Genomic DNA, 19,406 nt, shown 5'->3' on the forward strand with positions numbered 1-19,406 from the left:
GGATCCAATGAACGAGTAGTCCCATTAGAGTAATTGCAAGTTACTCTTAATGGAGCCATTAAATACCCATCGGTCGTGTACCATTTGACAAGAGTTAAGAAGACTTACCGCAACGGTATCATGTCGTTTGAGATGTTGATTATCTTTTCCCCAATTCAATGTTCAAAATGGAACCCTGCTTATAGTTTCCAAATCACTTTATAAAGTTGGTCAACCGCTGATAGCTCATCTTTTTATTTGAGAATTTCTGTTCACCTTGTTGAATCAGGTTGGATCTCTGGTGCAATGGATAGCGGCTTGGGGTTCTAGGCGAATGTAGAGAAAGCATTCAAAGTCTTTGGGTTGGAATACTAGCTGGGTCAGTTTTATCCCTCCTTTATCTTATAACTAATTGAAACAGTAACAAACAATGCCTGCTTCTGCATAACCAGAGACATTTACCAAAACGGCAGTGAAAGAAAGTCTATTTAAACAGACACTGTTTGCTTTGAAAATGTTGCATAATCTATGCCCAAGAGTAAATTTCCAGTTATACTGCTGGACATGTAATTTAGTACCTAGTAATAGTATTTGGCCTTTTACTAATTTCACAATGTCAATTTAGAGACATGATTTCTAAGTCAGCCGAAAATGAGATAGAACGAATTTCAGGATTTAAAATAGATTACGTGTGCTGCTGAAATTTCAAATGCTTGAAATATCAATTAATTATTAAACTCTACATATTTGATTGCTAATATATGTAACCATATTAAGAATTAAAGTGTAGGTTGGTGTGCGTCCACATCATTTTTAGCTGATTTTTAGTTGCAGTGTTGCAGAGCCTGGATAGCTCAGTCGGTAGAGCATCAGACTTTTAATCTGAGGGTCCAGGGTTCAAGTCCCTGTTCAGGCGGTCGGCTACTTTAAAGAAAAAGTATTCTGATTGTACATTCTTTTTGTGTTCCACTGCATGATGAATAAGATATTCCATTACCAAAATTAAAAAAAAACGTCTTTCATGGAGAAGTGAAAAACCCATCTGTCTCATATATCAGATGACGATACACTAAACTTAAGTTTTATGCAGACTTACCAACTGTATCATGTAGTTTGACACGGTGAATAACTTTTACCCAATTCAATATTCAAAATATAGCCATGGTTATAGTATCCAATGAACTTTATAAAGTTGATCAACAGCTCAAAGCTCATTATTTCATTTCTGAATATCTGTGCACCTCACTCAAGCAGATTGGCTCTGTGGCGCAATGGATAGCGCATTGGACTTCTAGGTGAATGTCAAGAAGGTATTCAAAGGCTGTGGGTTCGAATCCCACCAGAGTCAGTTTTATCCCTGTTTATTTCATAACTATTTAAAGAAGTTATAAGCGATGCATGCATGCTTCTGCTTCACCAAAATCATTTGCTAAAAAAGGTCAGTAAAAGGAAGTCTATTTTAAAGAGACACCGTTCAATTTGGGTAATCTATGCAGAAGAGGAAATTGTCAGCTGTACTGATGAAAATATAATTTACTCGGAAGTAAGATTTTGGGCCCTTCCTTAATTTTACCATGTCAATAAACACATATGAATTTGACGTCAGCAAAAAAATGAGATAGTAGCAACTTCAGGACTAAAAATAAGGTTACATTTACTGAAGAAATTTCAAATGCTTGAAATATCAATTCATTATTATATTCTAGTGTATTTGGTACCTTCTTCAGGTAACCATCTTAAGAAACATAGCGTTAGTTGGGACGCTGCCAAATTTTGATTAGGTGATTTTGAGGTTTGCTGTATCAGAGCCTGGATAGCTCAGTCGGTAGAGCATCAGACTTTTAATCTGAGGGTCCAGGGTTCAAGTCCCCGTTCAGGCGGTAGGCTACTTTAAAGAAAAAGTATTCTGATTGTACATTCTTTTTGTGTTCCACTGCATGATGAATAAGATATTCCATTACCAAAATTAAAAAAAAATGTCTTTCATGGAGAAGTGAAAAACCCATCTGTCTCATATATCAGATGATGATACACTAAACTTAAGTTGTATGCAGACTTACCAACTGTATCATGTAGTTTGACACGGTGAATAACTTTTACCCAATTCAATATTCAAAATATAGCCATGGTTATAGTATCCAATGAACTTTATAAAGTTGATCAACAGCTCAAAGCTCATTATTTCATTTCTGAATATCTGTGCACCTCACTCAAGCAGATTGGCTCTGTGGCGCAATGGATAGCGCATTGGACTTCTAGGTGAATGTCAAGAAGGTATTCAAAGGCTGTGGGTTCGAATCCCACCAGAGTCAGTTTTATCCCTGTGTATTTCATAACTATTTAAAGAAGTTATAAGCGATGCATGCATGCTTCTGCTTCACCAAAATCATTTGCTAAAAAAGGTCAGTAAAAGGAAGTCTATTTTAAAGAGACACCGTTCAATTTGGGTAATCTATGCAGAAGAGGAAATTGTCAGCTGTACTGATGAAAATATAATTTACTCGGAAGTAAGATTTTGGGCCCTTCCTTAATTTTACCATGTCAATAAACACATATGAATTTGACGTCAGCAAAAAAATGAGATAGTAGCAACTTCAGGACTAAAAATAAGGTTACATTTACTGAAGAAATTTCAAATGCTTGAAATATCAATTCATTATTATATTCTAGTGTATTTGGTACCTTCTTCAGGTAACCATCTTAAGAAACATAGCGTTAGTTGGGACACTGCCAAATTTTGATTAGGTGATTTTGAGGTTTGCTGTATCAGAGCCTGGATAGCTCAGTCGGTAGAGCATCAGACTTTTAATCTGAGGGTCCAGGGTTCAAGTCCCTGTTCAGGCGGTTTGTTTAAAGAAAATGTACTCTAATGACATTCTCTTTTCAGGATCCAATGAACGAGTAGTCCCATTAGAGTAATTGCAAGTTACTCTTAATGGAGCCATTAAATACCCATCGGTCGTGTACCATTTGACAAGAGTTAAGAAGACTTACCGCAACGGTATCATGTCGTTTGAGATGTTGATTATCTTTTCCCCAATTCAATGTTCAAAATGGAACCCTGCTTATAGTTTTCAAATCACTTTATAAAGTTGGTCAACCGCTGATAGCTCATCTTTTTATTTGAGAATTTCTGTTCACCTTGTTGAATCAGGTTGGATCTCTGGTGCAATGGATAGCGGCTTGGGGTTCTAGGCGAATGTAGAGAAAGCATTCCAAGTCTTTGGGTTGGAATACTAGCTGGGTCAGTTTTATCCCTCCTTTATCTTATAACTAATTGAAACAGTAACAAACAATGCCTGCTTCTGCATAACCAGAGACATTTACCAAAACGGCAGTGAAAGAAAGTCTATTTAAACAGACACTGTTTGCTTTGAAAATGTTGCATAATCTATGCCCAAGAGTAAATTTCCAGTTATACTGCTGGACATGTAATTTAGTACCTAGTAATAGTATTTGGCCTTTTACTAATTTCACAATGTCAATTTAGAGACATGATTTCTAAGTCAGCCGAAAATGAGATAGAACGAATTTCAGGATTTAAAATAGATTACGTGTGCTGCTGAAATTTCAAATGCTTGAAATATCAATTAATTATTAAACTCTACATATTTGATTGCTAATATATGTAACCATATTTAGAATTAAAGTGTAGGTTGGTGTGCGTCCACATCATTTTTAGCTGATTTTTAGTTGCAGTGTTGCAGAGCCTGGATAGCTCAGTCGGTAGAGCATCAGACTTTTAATCTGAGGGTCCAGGGTTCAAGTCCCTGTTCAGGCGGTCGGCTACTTTAAAGAAAAAGTATTCTGATTGTACATTCTTTTTATGTTCCACTGCATGATGAATAAGATATTCCATTACCAAAATTAAAAAAAAACGTCTTTCATGGAGAAGTGAAAAACCCATCTGTCTCATATATCAGATGATGATACACTAAACTTAAGTTGTATGCAGACTTACCAACTGTATCATGTAGTTTGACACGGTGAATAACTTTTACCCAATTCAATATTCAAAATATAGCCATGGTTATAGTATCCAATGAACTTTATAAAGTTGATCAACAGCTCAAAGCTCATTATTTCATTTCTGAATATCTGTGCACCTCACTCAAGTAGATTGGCTCTGTGGCGCAATGGATAGCGCATTGGACTTCTAGGTGAATGTCAAGAAGGTATTCAAAGGCTGTGGGTTCGAATCCCACCAGAGTCAGTTTTATCCCTGTGTATTTCATAACTATTTAAAGAAGTTATAAGCGATGCATGCATGCTTCTGCTTCACCAAAATCATTTGCTAAAAAAGGTCAGTAAAAGGAAGTCTATTTTAAAGCGACACCGTTCAATTTGGGTAATCTATGCAGAAGAGGAAATTGTCAGCTGTACTGATGAAAATATAATTTACTCGGAAGTAAGATTTTGGGCCCTTCCTTAATTTTACCATGTCAATAAACACATATGAATTTGACGTCAGCAAAAAAATGAGATAGTAGCAACTTCAGGACTAAAAATAAGGTTACATTTACTGAAGAAATTTCAAATGCTTGAAATATCAATTCATTATTATATTCTAGTGTATTTGGTACCTTCTTCAGGTAACCATCTTAAGAAACATAGCGTTAGTTGGGACACTGCCAAATTTTGATTAGGTGATTTTGAGGTTTGCTGTATCAGAGCCTGGATAGCTCAGTCGGTAGAGCATCAGACTTTTAATCTGAGGGTCCAGGGTTCAAGTCCCTGTTCAGGCAGTTTGTTTAAAGAAAATGTACTCTAATGACATGCTCTTTTCAGGATCCAATGAACGAGTAGTCCCATTAGAGTAATTGCAAGTTACTCTTAATGGAGCCATTAAATACCCATCGGTCGTGTACCATTTGACAAGAGTTAAGAAGACTTACCGCAACGGTATCATGTCGTTTGAGATGTTGATTATCTTTTCCCCAATTCAATGTTCAAAATGGAACCCTGCTTATAGTTTCCAAATCACTTTATAAAGTTGGTCAACCGCTGATAGCTCATCTTTTTATTTGAGAATTTCTGTTCACCTTGTTGAATCAGGTTGGATCTCTGGTGCAATGGATAGCGGCTTGGGGTTCTAGGCGAATGTAGAGAAAGCATTCAAAGTCTTTGGGTTGGAATACTAGCTGGGTCAGTTTTATCCCTCCTTTATCTTATAACTAATTGAAACAGTAACAAACAATGCCTGCTTCTGCATAACCAGAGACATTTACCAAAACGGCAGTGAAAGAAAGTCTATTTAAACAGACACTGTTTGCTTTGAAAATGTTGCATAATCTATGCCCAAGAGTAAATTTCCAGTTATACTGCTGGACATGTAATTTAGTACCTAGTAATAGTATTTGGCCTTTTACTAATTTCACAATGTCAATTTAGAGACATGATTTCTAAGTCAGCCGAAAATGAGATAGAACGAATTTCAGGATTTAAAATAGATTACGTGTGCTGCTGAAATTTCAAATGCTTGAAATATCAATTAATTATTAAACTCTACATATTTGATTGCTAATATATGTAACCATATTAAGAATTAAAGTGTAGGTTGGTGTGCGTCCACATCATTTTTAGCTGATTTTTAGTTGCAGTGTTGCAGAGCCTGGATAGCTCAGTCGGTAGAGCATCAGACTTTTAATCTGAGGGTCCAGGGTTCAAGTCCCTGTTCAGGCGGTCGGCTACTTTAAAGAAAAAGTATTCTGATTGTACATTCTTTTTGTGTTCCACTGCATGATGAATAAGATATTCCATTACCAAAATTAAAAAAAAACGTCTTTCATGGAGAAGTGAAAAACCCATCTGTCTCATATATCAGATGACGATACACTAAACTTAAGTTTTATGCAGACTTACCAACTGTATCATGTAGTTTGACACGGTGAATAACTTTTACCCAATTCAATATTCAAAATATAGCCATGGTTATAGTATCCAATGAACTTTATAAAGTTGATCAACAGCTCAAAGCTCATTATTTCATTTCTGAATATCTGTGCACCTCACTCAAGCAGATTGGCTCTGTGGCGCAATGGATAGCGCATTGGACTTCTAGGTGAATGTCAAGAAGGTATTCAAAGGCTGTGGGTTCGAATCCCACCAGAGTCAGTTTTATCCCTGTTTATTTCATAACTATTTAAAGAAGTTATAAGCGATGCATGCATGCTTCTGCTTCACCAAAATCATTTGCTAAAAAAGGTCAGTAAAAGGAAGTCTATTTTAAAGAGACACCGTTCAATTTGGGTAATCTATGCAGAAGAGGAAATTGTCAGCTGTACTGATGAAAATATAATTTACTCGGAAGTAAGATTTTGGGCCCTTCCTTAATTTTACCATGTCAATAAACACATATGAATTTGACGTCAGCAAAAAAATGAGATAGTAGCAACTTCAGGACTAAAAATAAGGTTACATTTACTGAAGAAATTTCAAATGCTTGAAATATCAATTCATTATTATATTCTAGTGTATTTGGTACCTTCTTCAGGTAACCATCTTAAGAAACATAGCGTTAGTTGGGACGCTGCCAAATTTTGATTAGGTGATTTTGAGGTTTGCTGTATCAGAGCCTGGATAGCTCAGTCGGTAGAGCATCAGACTTTTAATCTGAGGGTCCAGGGTTCAAGTCCCCGTTCAGGCGGTAGGCTACTTTAAAGAAAAAGTATTCTGATTGTACATTCTTTTTGTGTTCCACTGCATGATGAATAAGATATTCCATTACCAAAATTAAAAAAAAATGTCTTTCATGGAGAAGTGAAAAACCCATCTGTCTCATATATCAGATGATGATACACTAAACTTAAGTTGTATGCAGACTTACCAACTGTATCATGTAGTTTGACACGGTGAATAACTTTTACCCAATTCAATATTCAAAATATAGCCATGGTTATAGTATCCAATGAACTTTATAAAGTTGATCAACAGCTCAAAGCTCATTATTTCATTTCTGAATATCTGTGCACCTCACTCAAGCAGATTGGCTCTGTGGCGCAATGGATAGCGCATTGGACTTCTAGGTGAATGTCAAGAAGGTATTCAAAGGCTGTGGGTTCGAATCCCACCAGAGTCAGTTTTATCCCTGTGTATTTCATAACTATTTAAAGAAGTTATAAGCGATGCATGCATGCTTCTGCTTCACCAAAATCATTTGCTAAAAAAGGTCAGTAAAAGGAAGTCTATTTTAAAGAGACACCGTTCAATTTGGGTAATCTATGCAGAAGAGGAAATTGTCAGCTGTACTGATGAAAATATAATTTACTCGGAAGTAAGATTTTGGGCCCTTCCTTAATTTTACCATGTCAATAAACACATATGAATTTGACGTCAGCAAAAAAATGAGATAGTAGCAACTTCAGGACTAAAAATAAGGTTACATTTACTGAAGAAATTTCAAATGCTTGAAATATCAATTCATTATTATATTCTAGTGTATTTGGTACCTTCTTCAGGTAACCATCTTAAGAAACATAGCGTTAGTTGGGACACTGCCAAATTTTGATTAGGTGATTTTGAGGTTTGCTGTATCAGAGCCTGGATAGCTCAGTCGGTAGAGCATCAGACTTTTAATCTGAGGGTCCAGGGTTCAAGTCCCTGTTCAGGCGGTTTGTTTAAAGAAAATGTACTCTAATGACATTCTCTTTTCAGGATCCAATGAACGAGTAGTCCCATTAGAGTAATTGCAAGTTACTCTTAATGGAGCCATTAAATACCCATCGGTCGTGTACCATTTGACAAGAGTTAAGAAGACTTACCGCAACGGTATCATGTCGTTTGAGATGTTGATTATCTTTTCCCCAATTCAATGTTCAAAATGGAACCCTGCTTATAGTTTTCAAATCACTTTATAAAGTTGGTCAACCGCTGATAGCTCATCTTTTTATTTGAGAATTTCTGTTCACCTTGTTGAATCAGGTTGGATCTCTGGTGCAATGGATAGCGGCTTGGGGTTCTAGGCGAATGTAGAGAAAGCATTCCAAGTCTTTGGGTTGGAATACTAGCTGGGTCAGTTTTATCCCTCCTTTATCTTATAACTAATTGAAACAGTAACAAACAATGCCTGCTTCTGCATAACCAGAGACATTTACCAAAACGGCAGTGAAAGAAAGTCTATTTAAACAGACACTGTTTGCTTTGAAAATGTTGCATAATCTATGCCCAAGAGTAAATTTCCAGTTATACTGCTGGACATGTAATTTAGTACCTAGTAATAGTATTTGGCCTTTTACTAATTTCACAATGTCAATTTAGAGACATGATTTCTAAGTCAGCCGAAAATGAGATAGAACGAATTTCAGGATTTAAAATAGATTACGTGTGCTGCTGAAATTTCAAATGCTTGAAATATCAATTAATTATTAAACTCTACATATTTGATTGCTAATATATGTAACCATATTAAGAATTAAAGTGTAGGTTGGTGTGCGTCCACATCATTTTTAGCTGATTTTTAGTTGCAGTGTTGCAGAGCCTGGATAGCTCAGTCGGTAGAGCATCAGACTTTTAATCTGAGGGTCCAGGGTTCAAGTCCCTGTTCAGGCGGTCGGCTACTTTAAAGAAAAAGTATTCTGATTGTACATTCTTTTTATGTTCCACTGCATGATGAATAAGATATTCCATTACCAAAATTAAAAAAAAACGTCTTTCATGGAGAAGTGAAAAACCCATCTGTCTCATATATCAGATGATGATACACTAAACTTAAGTTGTATGCAGACTTACCAACTGTATCATGTAGTTTGACACGGTGAATAACTTTTACCCAATTCAATATTCAAAATATAGCCATGGTTATAGTATCCAATGAACTTTATAAAGTTGATCAACAGCTCAAAGCTCATTATTTCATTTCTGAATATCTGTGCACCTCACTCAAGTAGATTGGCTCTGTGGCGCAATGGATAGCGCATTGGACTTCTAGGTGAATGTCAAGAAGGTATTCAAAGGCTGTGGGTTCGAATCCCACCAGAGTCAGTTTTATCCCTGTGTATTTCATAACTATTTAAAGAAGTTATAAGCGATGCATGCATGCTTCTGCTTCACCAAAATCATTTGCTAAAAAAGGTCAGTAAAAGGAAGTCTATTTTAAAGCGACACCGTTCAATTTGGGTAATCTATGCAGAAGAGGAAATTGTCAGCTGTACTGATGAAAATATAATTTACTCGGAAGTAAGATTTTGGGCCCTTCCTTAATTTTACCATGTCAATAAACACATATGAATTTGACGTCAGCAAAAAAATGAGATAGTAGCAACTTCAGGACTAAAAATAAGGTTACATTTACTGAAGAAATTTCAAATGCTTGAAATATCAATTCATTATTATATTCTAGTGTATTTGGTACCTTCTTCAGGTAACCATCTTAAGAAACATAGCGTTAGTTGGGACACTGCCAAATTTTGATTAGGTGATTTTGAGGTTTGCTGTATCAGAGCCTGGATAGCTCAGTCGGTAGAGCATCAGACTTTTAATCTGAGGGTCCAGGGTTCAAGTCCCTGTTCAGGCGGTTTGTTTAAAGAAAATGTACTCTAATGACATGCTCTTTTCAGGATCCAATGAACGAGTAGTCCCATTAGAGTAATTGCAAGTTACTCTTAATGGAGCCATTAAATACCCATCGGTCGTGTACCATTTGACAAGAGTTAAGAAGACTTACCGCAACGGTATCATGTCGTTTGAGATGTTGATTATCTTTTCCCCAATTCAATGTTCAAAATGGAACCCTGCTTATAGTTTCCAAATCACTTTATAAAGTTGGTCAACCGCTGATAGCTCATCTTTTTATTTGAGAATTTCTGTTCACCTTGTTGAATCAGGTTGGATCTCTGGTGCAATGGATAGCGGCTTGGGGTTCTAGGCGAATGTAGAGAAAGCATTCAAAGTCTTTGGGTTGGAATACTAGCTGGGTCAGTTTTATCCCTCCTTTATCTTATAACTAATTGAAACAGTAACAAACAATGCCTGCTTCTGCATAACCAGAGACATTTACCAAAACGGCAGTGAAAGAAAGTCTATTTAAACAGACACTGTTTGCTTTGAAAATGTTGCATAATCTATGCCCAAGAGTAAATTTCCAGTTATACTGCTGGACATGTAATTTAGTACCTAGTAATAGTATTTGGCCTTTTACTAATTTCACAATGTCAATTTAGAGACATGATTTCTAAGTCAGCCGAAAATGAGATAGAACGAATTTCAGGATTTAAAATAGATTACGTGTGCTGCTGAAATTTCAAATGCTTGAAATATCAATTAATTATTAAACTCTACATATTTGATTGCTAATATATGTAACCATATTAAGAATTAAAGTGTAGGTTGGTGTGCGTCCACATCATTTTTAGCTGATTTTTAGTTGCAGTGTTGCAGAGCCTGGATAGCTCAGTCGGTAGAGCATCAGACTTTTAATCTGAGGGTCCAGGGTTCAAGTCCCTGTTCAGGCGGTCGGCTACTTTAAAGAAAAAGTATTCTGATTGTACATTCTTTTTGTGTTCCACTGCATGATGAATAAGATATTCCATTACCAAAATTAAAAAAAAACGTCTTTCATGGAGAAGTGAAAAACCCATCTGTCTCATATATCAGATGATGATACACTAAACTTAAGTTGTATGCAGACTTACCAACTGTATCATGTAGTTTGACACGGTGAATAACTTTTACCCAATTCAATATTCAAAATATAGCCATGGTTATAGTATCCAATGAACTTTATAAAGTTGATCAACAGCTCAAAGCTCATTATTTCATTTCTGAATATCTGTGCACCTCACTCAAGTAGATTGGCTCTGTGGCGCAATGGATAGCGCATTGGACTTCTAGGTGAATGTCAAGAAGGTATTCAAAGGCTGTGGGTTCGAATCCCACCAGAGTCAGTTTTATCCCTGTGTATTTCATAACTATTTAAAGAAGTTATAAGCGATGCATGCATGCTTCTGCTTCACCAAAATCATTTGCTAAAAAAGGTCAGTAAAAGGAAGTCTATTTTAAAGAGACACCGTTCAATTTGGGTAATCTATGCAGAAGAGGAAATTGTCAGCTGTACTGATGAAAATATAATTTACTCGGAAGTAAGATTTTGGGCCCTTCCTTAATTTTACCATGTCAATAAACACATATGAATTTGACGTCAGCAAAAAAATGAGATAGTAGCAACTTCAGGACTAAAAATAAGGTTACATTTACTGAAGAAATTTCAAATGCTTGAAATATCAATTCATTATTATATTCTAGTGTATTTGGTACCTTCTTCAGGTAACCATCTTAAGAAACATAGCGTTAGTTGGGACACTGCCAAATTTTGATTAGGTGATTTTGAGGTTTGCTGTATCAGAGCCTGGATAGCTCAGTCGGTAGAGCATCAGACTTTTAATCTGAGGGTCCAGGGTTCAAGTCCCTGTTCAGGCGGTTTGTTTAAAGAAAATGTACTCTAATGACATTCTCTTTTCAGGATCCAATGAACGAGTAGTCCCATTAGAGTAATTGCAAGTTACTCTTAATGGAGCCATTAAATACCCATCGGTCGTGTACCATTTGACAAGAGTTAAGAAGACTTACCGCAACGGTATCATGTCGTTTGAGATGTTGATTATCTTTTCCCCAATTCAATGTTCAAAATGGAACCCTGCTTATAGTTTTCAAATCACTTTATAAAGTTGGTCAACCGCTGATAGCTCATCTTTTTATTTGAGAATTTCTGTTCACCTTGTTGAATCAGGTTGGATCTCTGGTGCAATGGATAGCGGCTTGGGGTTCTAGGCGAATGTAGAGAAAGCATTCAAAGTCTTTGGGTTGGAATACTAGCTGGGTCAGTTTTATCCCTCCTTTATCTTATAACTAATTGAAACAGTAACAAACAATGCCTGCTTCTGCATAACCAGAGACATTTACCAAAACGGCAGTGAAAGAAAGTCTATTTAAACAGACACTGTTTGCTTTGAAAATGTTGCATAATCTATGCCCAAGAGTAAATTTCCAGTTATACTGCTGGACATGTAATTTAGTACCTAGTAATAGTATTTGGCCTTTTACTAATTTCACAATGTCAATTTAGAGACATGATTTCTAAGTCAGCCGAAAATGAGATAGAACGAATTTCAGGATTTAAAATAGATTACGTGTGCTGCTGAAATTTCAAATGCTTGAAATATCAATTAATTATTAAACTCTACATATTTGATTGCTAATATATGTAACCATATTAAGAATTAAAGTGTAGGTTGGTGTGCGTCCACATCATTTTTAGCTGATTTTTAGTTGCAGTGTTGCAGAGCCTGGATAGCTCAGTCGGTAGAGCATCAGACTTTTAATCTGAGGGTCCAGGGTTCAAGTCCCTGTTCAGGCGGTCGGCTACTTTAAAGAAAAAGTATTCTGATTGTACATTCTTTTTGTGTTCCACTGCATGATGAATAAGATATTCCATTACCAAAATTAAAAAAAAACGTCTTTCATGGAGAAGTGAAAAACCCATCTGTCTCATATATCAGATGATGATACACTAAACTTAAGTTGTATGCAGACTTACCAACTGTATCATGTAGTTTGACACGGTGAATAACTTTTACCCAATTCAATATTCAAAATATAGCCATGGTTATAGTATCCAATGAACTTTATAAAGTTGATCAACAGCTCAAAGCTCATTATTTCATTTCTGAATATCTGTGCACCTCACTCAAGCAGATTGGCTCTGTGGCGCAATGGATAGCGCATTGGACTTCTAGGTGAATGTCAAGAAGGTATTCAAAGGCTGTGGGTTCGAATCCCACCAGAGTCAGTTTTATCCCTGTGTATTTCATAACTATTTAAAGAAGTTATAAGCGATGCATGCATGCTTCTGCTTCACCAAAATCATTTGCTATAAAAGGTCAGTAAAAGGAAGTCTATTTTAAAGAGACACCGTTCAATTTGGGTAATCTATGCAGAAGAGGAAATTGTCAGCTGTACTGATGAAAATATAATTTACTCGGAAGTAAGATTTTGGGCCCTTCCTTAATTTTACCATGTCAATAAACACATATGAATTTGACGTCAGCAAAAAAATGAGATAGTAGCAACTTCAGGACTAAAAATAAGGTTACATTTACTGAAGAAATTTCAAATGCTTGAAATATCAATTCATTATTATATTCTAGTGTATTTGGTACCTTCTTCAGGTAACCATCTTAAGAAACATAGCGTTAGTTGGGACACTGCCAAATTTTGATTAGGTGATTTTGAGGTTTGCTGTATCAGAGCCTGGATAGCTCAGTCGGTAGAGCATCAGACTTTTAATCTGAGGGTCCAGGGTTCAAGTCCCTGTTCAGGCGGTTTGTTTAAAGAAAATGTACTCTAATGACATGCTCTTTTCAGGATCCAATGAACGAGTAGTCCCATTAGAGTAATTGCAAGTTACTCTTAATGGAGCCATTAAATACCCATCGGTCGTGTACCATTTGACAAGAGTTAAGAAGACTTACCGCAACGGTATCATGTCGTTTGAGATGTTGATTATCTTTTCCCCAATTCAATGTTCAAAATGGAACCCTGCTTATAGTTTCCAAATCACTTTATAAAGTTGGTCAACCGCTGATAGCTCATCTTTTTATTTGAGAATTTCTGTTCACCTTGTTGAATCAGGTTGGATCTCTGGTGCAATGGATAGCGGCTTGGGGTTCTAGGCGAATGTAGAGAAAGCATTCAAAGTCTTTGGGTTGGAATACTAGCTGGGTCAGTTTTATCCCTCCTTTATCTTATAACTAATTGAAACAGTAACAAACAATGCCTGCTTCTGCATAACCAGAGACATTTACCAAAACGGCAGTGAAAGAAAGTCTATTTAAACAGACACTGTTTGCTTTGAAAATGTTGCATAATCTATGCCCAAGAGTAAATTTCCAGTTATACTGCTGGACATGTAATTTAGTACCTAGTAATAGTATTTGGCCTTTTACTAATTTCACAATGTCAATTTAGAGACATGATTTCTAAGTCAGCCGAAAATGAGATAGAACGAATTTCAGGATTTAAAATAGATTACGTGTGCTGCTGAAATTTCAAATGCTTGAAATATCAATTAATTATTAAACTCTCCATATTTGATTGCTAATATATGTAACCATATTAAGAATTAAAGTGTAGGTTGGTGTGCGTCCACATCATTTTTAGCTGATTTTTAGTTGCAGTGTTGCAGAGCCTGGATAGCTCAGTCGGTAGAGCATCAGACTTTTAATCTGAGGGTCCAGGGTTCAAGTCCCTGTTCAGGCGGTCGGCTACTTTAAAGAAAAAGTATTCTGATTGTACATTCTTTTTGTGTTCCACTGCATGATGAATAAGATATTCCATTACCAAAATTAAAAAAAAACGTCTTTCATGGAGAAGTGAAAAACCCATCTGTCTCATATATCAGATGACGATACACTAAACTTAAGTTTTATGCAGACTTACCAACTGTATCATGTAGTTTGACACGGTGAATAACTTTTACCCAATTCAATATTCAAAATATAGCCATGGTTATAGTATCCAATGAACTTTATAAAGTTGATCAACAGCTCAAAGCTCATTATTTCATTTCTGAATATCTGTGCACCTCACTCAAGCAGATTGGCTCTGTGGCGCAATGGATAGCGCATTGGACTTCTAGGTGAATGTCAAGAAGGTATTCAAAGGCTGTGGGTTCGAATCCCACCAGAGTCAGTTTTATCCCTGTTTATTTCATAACTATTTAAAGAAGTTATAAGCGATGCATGCATGCTTCTGCTTCACCAAAATCATTTGCTAAAAAAGGTCAGTAAAAGGAAGTCTATTTTAAAGAGACACCGTTCAATTTGGGTAATCTATGCAGAAGAGGAAATTGTCAGCTGTACTGATGAAAATATAATTTACTCGGAAGTAAGATTTTGGGCCCTTCCTTAATTTTACCATGTCAATAAACACATATGAATTTGACGTCAGCAAAAAAATGAGATAGTAGCAACTTCAGGACTAAAAATAAGGTTACATTTACTGAAGAAATTTCAAATGCTTGAAATATCAATTCATTATTATATTCTAGTGTATTTGGTACCTTCTTCAGGTAACCATCTTAAGAAACATAGCGTTAGTTGGGACGCTGCCAAATTTTGATTAGGTGATTTTGAGGTTTGCTGTATCAGAGCCTGGATAGCTCAGTCGGTAGAGCATCAGACTTTTGATCTGAGGGTCCAGGGTTCAAGTCCCCTTTCAGGCGGTAGGCTACTTTAAAGAAAAAGTATTCTGATTGTACATTCTTTTTGTGTTCCACTGCATGATGAATAAGATATTCCATTACCAAAATTAAAAAAAAATGTCTTTCATGGAGAAGTGAAAAACCCATCTGTCTCATATATCAGATGATGATACACTAAACTTAAGTTGTATGCAGACTTACCAACTGTATCATGTAGTTTGACACGGTGAATAACTTTTACCCAATTCAATATTCAAAATATAGCCATGGTTATAGTATCCAATGAACTTTATAAAGTTGATCAACAGCTCAAAGCTCATTATTTCATTTCTGAATATCTGTGCACCTCACTCAAGCAGATTGGCTCTGTGGCGCAATGGATAGCGCATTGGACTTCTAGGTGAATGTCAAGAAGGTATTCAAAGGCTGTGGGTTCGAATCCCACCAGAGTCAGTTTTATCCCTGTGTATTTCATAACTATTTAAAGAAGTTATAAGCGATGCATGCATGCTTCTGCTTCACCAAAATCATTTGCTAAAAAAGGTCAGTAAAAGGAAGTCTATTTTAAAGAGACACCGTTCAATTTGGGTAATCTATGCAGAAGAGGAAATTGTCAGCTGTACTGATGAAAATATAATTTACTCGGAAGTAAGATTTTGGGCCCTTCCTTAATTTTACCATGTCAATAAACACATATGAATTTGACGTCAGCAAAAAAATGAGATAGTAGCAACTTCAGGACTAAAAATAAGGTTACATTTACTGAAGAAATTTCAAATGCTTGAAATATCAATTCATTATTATATTCTAGTGTATTTGGTACCTTCTTCAGGTAACCATCTTAAGAAACATAGCGTTAGTTGGGACACTGCCAAATTTTGATTAGGTGATTTTGAGGTTTGCTGTATCAGAGCCTGGATAGCTCAGTCGGTAGAGCATCAGACTTTTAATCTGAGGGTCCAGGGTTCAAGTCCCTGTTCAGGCGGTTTGTTTAAAGAAAATGTACTCTAATGACATTCTCTTTTCAGGATCCAATGAACGAGTAGTCCCATTAGAGTAATTGCAAGTTACTCTTAATGGAGCCATTAAATACCCATCGGTCGTGTACCATTTGACAAGAGTTAAGAAGACTTACCGCAACGGTATCATGTCGTTTGAGATGTTGATTATCTTTTCCCCAATTCAATGTTCAAAATGGAACCCTGCTTATAGTTTTCAAATCACTTTATAAAGTTGGTCAACCGCTGATAGCTCATCTTTTTATTTGAGAATTTCTGTTCACCTTGTTGAATCAGGTTGGATCTCTGGTGCAATGGATAGCGGCTTGGGGTTCTAGGCGAATGTAGAGAAAGCATTCAAAGTCTTTGGGTTGGAATACTAGCTGGGTCAGTTTTATCCCTCCTTTATCTTATAACTAATTGAAACAGTAACAAACAATGCCTGCTTCTGCATAACCAGAGACATTTACCAAAACGGCAGTGAAAGAAAGTCTATTTAAACAGACACTGTTTGCTTTGAAAATGTTGCATAATCTATGCCCAAGAGTAAATTTCCAGTTATACTGCTGGACATGTAATTTAGTACCTAGTAATAGTATTTGGCCTTTTACTAATTTCACAATGTCAATTTAGAGACATGATTTCTAAGTCAGCCGAAAATGAGATAGAACGAATTTCAGGATTTAAAATAGATTACGTGTGCTGCTGAAATTTCAAATGCTTGAAATATCAATTAATTATTAAACTCTACATATTTGATTGCTAATATATGTAACCATATTAAGAATTAAAGTGTAGGTTGGTGTGCGTCCACATCATTTTTAGCTGATTTTTAGTTGCAGTGTTGCAGAGCCTGGATAGCTCAGTCGGTAGAGCATCAGACTTTTAATCTGAGGGTCCAGGGTTCAAGTCCCTGTTCAGGCGGTCGGCTACTTTAAAGAAAAAGTATTCTGATTGTACATTCTTTTTGTGTTCCACTGCATGATGAATAAGATATTCCATTACCAAAATTAAAAAAAAACGTCTTTCATGGAGAAGTGAAAAACCCATCTGTCTCATATATCAGATGACGATACACTAAACTTAAGTTTTATGCAGACTTACCAACTGTATCATGTAGTTTGACACGGTGAATAACTTTTACCCAATTCAATATTCAAAATATAGCCATGGTTATAGTATCCAATGAACTTTATAAAGTTGATCAACAGCTCAAAGCTCATTATTTCATTTCTGAATATCTGTGCACCTCACTCAAGCAGATTGGCTCTGTGGCGCAATGGATAGCGCATTGGACTTCTAGGTGAATGTCAAGAAGGTATTCAAAGGCTGTGGGTTCGAATCCCACCAGAGTCAGTTTTATCCCTGTTTATTTCATAACTATTTAAAGAAGTTATAAGCGATGCATGCATGCTTCTGCTTCACCAAAATCATTTGCTAAAAAAGGTCAGTAAAAGGAAGTCTATTTTAAAGAGACACCGTTCAATTTGGGTAATCTATGCAGAAGAGGAAATTGTCAGCTGTACTGATGAAAATATAATTTACTCGGAAGTAAGATTTTGGGCCCTTCCTTAATTTTACCATGTCAATAAACACATATGAATTTGACGTCAGCAAAAAAATGAGATAGTAGCAACTTCAGGACTAAAAATAAGGTTACATTTACTGAAGAAATTTCAAATGCTTGAAATATCAATTCATTATTATATTCTAGTGTATTTGGTACCTTCTTCAGGTAACCATCTTAAGAAACATAGCGTTAGTTGGGACGCTGCCAAATTTTGATTAGGTGATTTTGAGGTTTGCTGTATCAGAGCCTGGATAGCTCAGTCGGTAGAGCATCAGACTTTTGATCTGAGGGTCCAGGGTTCAAGTCCCCTTTCAGGCGGTAGGCTACTTTAAAGAAAAAGTATTCTGATTGTACATTCTTTTTGTGTTCCACTGCATGATGAATAAGATATTCCATTACCAAAATTAAAAAAAAATGTCTTTCATGGAGAAGTGAAAAACCCATCTGTCTCATATATCAGATGATGATACACTAAACTTAAGTTGTATGCAGACTTACCAACTGTATCATGTAGTTTGACACGGTGAATAACTTTTACCCAATTCAATATTCAAAATATAGCCATGGTTATAGTATCCAATGAACTTTATAAAGTTGATCAACAGCTCAAAGCTCATTATTTCATTTCTGAATATCTGTGCACCTCACTCAAGCAGATTGGCTCTGTGGCGCAATGGATAGCGCATTGGACTTCTAGGTGAATGTCAAGAAGGTATTCAAAGGCTGTGGGTTCGAATCCCACCAGAGTCAGTTTTATCCCTGTGTATTTCATAACTATTTAAAGAAGTTATAAGCGATGCATGCATGCTTCTGCTTCACCAAAATCATTTGCTAAAAAAGGTCAGTAAAAGGAAGTCTATTTTAAAGAGACACCGTTCAATTTGGGTAATCTATGCAGAAGAGGAAATTGTCAGCTGTACTGATGAAAATATAATTTACTCGGAAGTAAGATTTTGGGCCCTTCCTTAATTTTACCATGTCAATAAACACATATGAATTTGACGTCAGCAAAAAAATGAGATAGTAGCAACTTCAGGACTAAAAATAAGGTTACATTTACTGAAGAAATTTCAAATGCTTGAAATATCAATTCATTATTATATTCTAGTGTATTTGGTACCTTCTTCAGGTAACCATCTTAAGAAACATAGCGTTAGTTGGGACACTGCCAAATTTTGATTAGGTGATTTTGAGGTTTGCTGTATCAGAGCCTGGATAGCTCAGTCGGTAGAGCATCAGACTTTTAATCTGAGGGTCCAGGGTTCAAGTCCCTGTTCAGGCGGTTTGTTTAAAGAAAATGTACTCTAATGACATTCTCTTTTCAGGATCCAATGAACGAGTAGTCCCATTAGAGTAATTGCAAGTTACTCTTAATGGAGCCATTAAATACCCATCGGTCGTGTACCATTTGACAAGAGTTAAGAAGACTTACCGCAACGGTATCATGTCGTTTGAGATGTTGATTATCTTTTCCCCAATTCAATGTTCAAAATGGAACCCTGCTTATAGTTTTCAAATCACTTTATAAAGTTGGTCAACCGCTGATAGCTCATCTTTTTATTTGAGAATTTCTGTTCACCTTGTTGAATCAGGTTGGATCTCTGGTGCAATGGATAGCGGCTTGGGGTTCTAGGCGAATGTAGAGAAAGCATTCAAAGTCTTTGGG

General features: G+C 36.1%; 28 non-coding genes across 28 annotated transcripts; all 28 read left to right on the forward strand.

Annotated features, from left to right (window-relative positions):
- The first annotated feature begins 822 nt into the window (after window positions 1-822).
- Window positions 823-895, forward strand: TRNAK-UUU (transfer RNA lysine (anticodon UUU)). Its single transcript has one exon. It is a non-coding gene; the product is annotated as a tRNA-Lys (tRNA).
- Window positions 896-1,236: 341 nt separating this feature from the next.
- TRNAR-UCU (transfer RNA arginine (anticodon UCU)) lies at window positions 1,237-1,327 on the forward strand. Its single transcript is given in 2 exon segments — window positions 1,237-1,273; window positions 1,292-1,327. It is a non-coding gene; the product is annotated as a tRNA-Arg (tRNA).
- Window positions 1,328-2,200: 873 nt separating this feature from the next.
- TRNAR-UCU (transfer RNA arginine (anticodon UCU)) lies at window positions 2,201-2,291 on the forward strand. Its single transcript is given in 2 exon segments — window positions 2,201-2,237; window positions 2,256-2,291. It is a non-coding gene; the product is annotated as a tRNA-Arg (tRNA).
- A 459-nt stretch (window positions 2,292-2,750) lies between these two features.
- TRNAK-UUU (transfer RNA lysine (anticodon UUU)) lies at window positions 2,751-2,823 on the forward strand. The gene has a single exon. It is a non-coding gene; the product is annotated as a tRNA-Lys (tRNA).
- An 864-nt stretch (window positions 2,824-3,687) lies between these two features.
- TRNAK-UUU (transfer RNA lysine (anticodon UUU)) lies at window positions 3,688-3,760 on the forward strand. The gene has a single exon. It is a non-coding gene; the product is annotated as a tRNA-Lys (tRNA).
- A 341-nt stretch (window positions 3,761-4,101) lies between these two features.
- TRNAR-UCU (transfer RNA arginine (anticodon UCU)) lies at window positions 4,102-4,192 on the forward strand. The gene is given in 2 exon segments: window positions 4,102-4,138; window positions 4,157-4,192. It is a non-coding gene; the product is annotated as a tRNA-Arg (tRNA).
- Window positions 4,193-4,651: 459 nt separating this feature from the next.
- TRNAK-UUU (transfer RNA lysine (anticodon UUU)) lies at window positions 4,652-4,724 on the forward strand. The gene has a single exon. It is a non-coding gene; the product is annotated as a tRNA-Lys (tRNA).
- Window positions 4,725-5,588: 864 nt separating this feature from the next.
- On the forward strand, window positions 5,589-5,661 carry TRNAK-UUU (transfer RNA lysine (anticodon UUU)). Its single transcript has one exon. It is a non-coding gene; the product is annotated as a tRNA-Lys (tRNA).
- A 341-nt stretch (window positions 5,662-6,002) lies between these two features.
- On the forward strand, window positions 6,003-6,093 carry TRNAR-UCU (transfer RNA arginine (anticodon UCU)). Its single transcript is given in 2 exon segments — window positions 6,003-6,039; window positions 6,058-6,093. It is a non-coding gene; the product is annotated as a tRNA-Arg (tRNA).
- Window positions 6,094-6,966: 873 nt separating this feature from the next.
- TRNAR-UCU (transfer RNA arginine (anticodon UCU)) lies at window positions 6,967-7,057 on the forward strand. Its single transcript is given in 2 exon segments — window positions 6,967-7,003; window positions 7,022-7,057. It is a non-coding gene; the product is annotated as a tRNA-Arg (tRNA).
- Window positions 7,058-7,516: 459 nt separating this feature from the next.
- On the forward strand, window positions 7,517-7,589 carry TRNAK-UUU (transfer RNA lysine (anticodon UUU)). Its single transcript has one exon. It is a non-coding gene; the product is annotated as a tRNA-Lys (tRNA).
- Window positions 7,590-8,453: 864 nt separating this feature from the next.
- TRNAK-UUU (transfer RNA lysine (anticodon UUU)) lies at window positions 8,454-8,526 on the forward strand. Its single transcript has one exon. It is a non-coding gene; the product is annotated as a tRNA-Lys (tRNA).
- A 341-nt stretch (window positions 8,527-8,867) lies between these two features.
- Window positions 8,868-8,958, forward strand: TRNAR-UCU (transfer RNA arginine (anticodon UCU)). The gene is given in 2 exon segments: window positions 8,868-8,904; window positions 8,923-8,958. It is a non-coding gene; the product is annotated as a tRNA-Arg (tRNA).
- Window positions 8,959-9,417: 459 nt separating this feature from the next.
- Window positions 9,418-9,490, forward strand: TRNAK-UUU (transfer RNA lysine (anticodon UUU)). The gene has a single exon. It is a non-coding gene; the product is annotated as a tRNA-Lys (tRNA).
- Window positions 9,491-10,354: 864 nt separating this feature from the next.
- On the forward strand, window positions 10,355-10,427 carry TRNAK-UUU (transfer RNA lysine (anticodon UUU)). Its single transcript has one exon. It is a non-coding gene; the product is annotated as a tRNA-Lys (tRNA).
- Window positions 10,428-10,768: 341 nt separating this feature from the next.
- TRNAR-UCU (transfer RNA arginine (anticodon UCU)) lies at window positions 10,769-10,859 on the forward strand. Its single transcript is given in 2 exon segments — window positions 10,769-10,805; window positions 10,824-10,859. It is a non-coding gene; the product is annotated as a tRNA-Arg (tRNA).
- Window positions 10,860-11,318: 459 nt separating this feature from the next.
- On the forward strand, window positions 11,319-11,391 carry TRNAK-UUU (transfer RNA lysine (anticodon UUU)). Its single transcript has one exon. It is a non-coding gene; the product is annotated as a tRNA-Lys (tRNA).
- Window positions 11,392-12,255: 864 nt separating this feature from the next.
- Window positions 12,256-12,328, forward strand: TRNAK-UUU (transfer RNA lysine (anticodon UUU)). The gene has a single exon. It is a non-coding gene; the product is annotated as a tRNA-Lys (tRNA).
- Window positions 12,329-12,669: 341 nt separating this feature from the next.
- On the forward strand, window positions 12,670-12,760 carry TRNAR-UCU (transfer RNA arginine (anticodon UCU)). The gene is given in 2 exon segments: window positions 12,670-12,706; window positions 12,725-12,760. It is a non-coding gene; the product is annotated as a tRNA-Arg (tRNA).
- Window positions 12,761-13,219: 459 nt separating this feature from the next.
- Window positions 13,220-13,292, forward strand: TRNAK-UUU (transfer RNA lysine (anticodon UUU)). The gene has a single exon. It is a non-coding gene; the product is annotated as a tRNA-Lys (tRNA).
- An 864-nt stretch (window positions 13,293-14,156) lies between these two features.
- Window positions 14,157-14,229, forward strand: TRNAK-UUU (transfer RNA lysine (anticodon UUU)). Its single transcript has one exon. It is a non-coding gene; the product is annotated as a tRNA-Lys (tRNA).
- Window positions 14,230-14,570: 341 nt separating this feature from the next.
- On the forward strand, window positions 14,571-14,661 carry TRNAR-UCU (transfer RNA arginine (anticodon UCU)). The gene is given in 2 exon segments: window positions 14,571-14,607; window positions 14,626-14,661. It is a non-coding gene; the product is annotated as a tRNA-Arg (tRNA).
- An 873-nt stretch (window positions 14,662-15,534) lies between these two features.
- On the forward strand, window positions 15,535-15,625 carry TRNAR-UCU (transfer RNA arginine (anticodon UCU)). Its single transcript is given in 2 exon segments — window positions 15,535-15,571; window positions 15,590-15,625. It is a non-coding gene; the product is annotated as a tRNA-Arg (tRNA).
- Window positions 15,626-16,084: 459 nt separating this feature from the next.
- TRNAK-UUU (transfer RNA lysine (anticodon UUU)) lies at window positions 16,085-16,157 on the forward strand. Its single transcript has one exon. It is a non-coding gene; the product is annotated as a tRNA-Lys (tRNA).
- Window positions 16,158-17,021: 864 nt separating this feature from the next.
- On the forward strand, window positions 17,022-17,094 carry TRNAK-UUU (transfer RNA lysine (anticodon UUU)). Its single transcript has one exon. It is a non-coding gene; the product is annotated as a tRNA-Lys (tRNA).
- Window positions 17,095-17,435: 341 nt separating this feature from the next.
- Window positions 17,436-17,526, forward strand: TRNAR-UCU (transfer RNA arginine (anticodon UCU)). The gene is given in 2 exon segments: window positions 17,436-17,472; window positions 17,491-17,526. It is a non-coding gene; the product is annotated as a tRNA-Arg (tRNA).
- An 873-nt stretch (window positions 17,527-18,399) lies between these two features.
- TRNAR-UCU (transfer RNA arginine (anticodon UCU)) lies at window positions 18,400-18,490 on the forward strand. The gene is given in 2 exon segments: window positions 18,400-18,436; window positions 18,455-18,490. It is a non-coding gene; the product is annotated as a tRNA-Arg (tRNA).
- A 459-nt stretch (window positions 18,491-18,949) lies between these two features.
- Window positions 18,950-19,022, forward strand: TRNAK-UUU (transfer RNA lysine (anticodon UUU)). Its single transcript has one exon. It is a non-coding gene; the product is annotated as a tRNA-Lys (tRNA).
- The last annotated feature ends 384 nt before the right edge of the window (window positions 19,023-19,406 follow it).

The sequence above is a fragment of the Triturus cristatus genome, chromosome 4_1 (assembly GCF_964204655.1).
Source record: "Triturus cristatus chromosome 4_1, aTriCri1.1, whole genome shotgun sequence".
Taxonomy (NCBI): domain Eukaryota; kingdom Metazoa; phylum Chordata; class Amphibia; order Caudata; family Salamandridae; genus Triturus; species Triturus cristatus.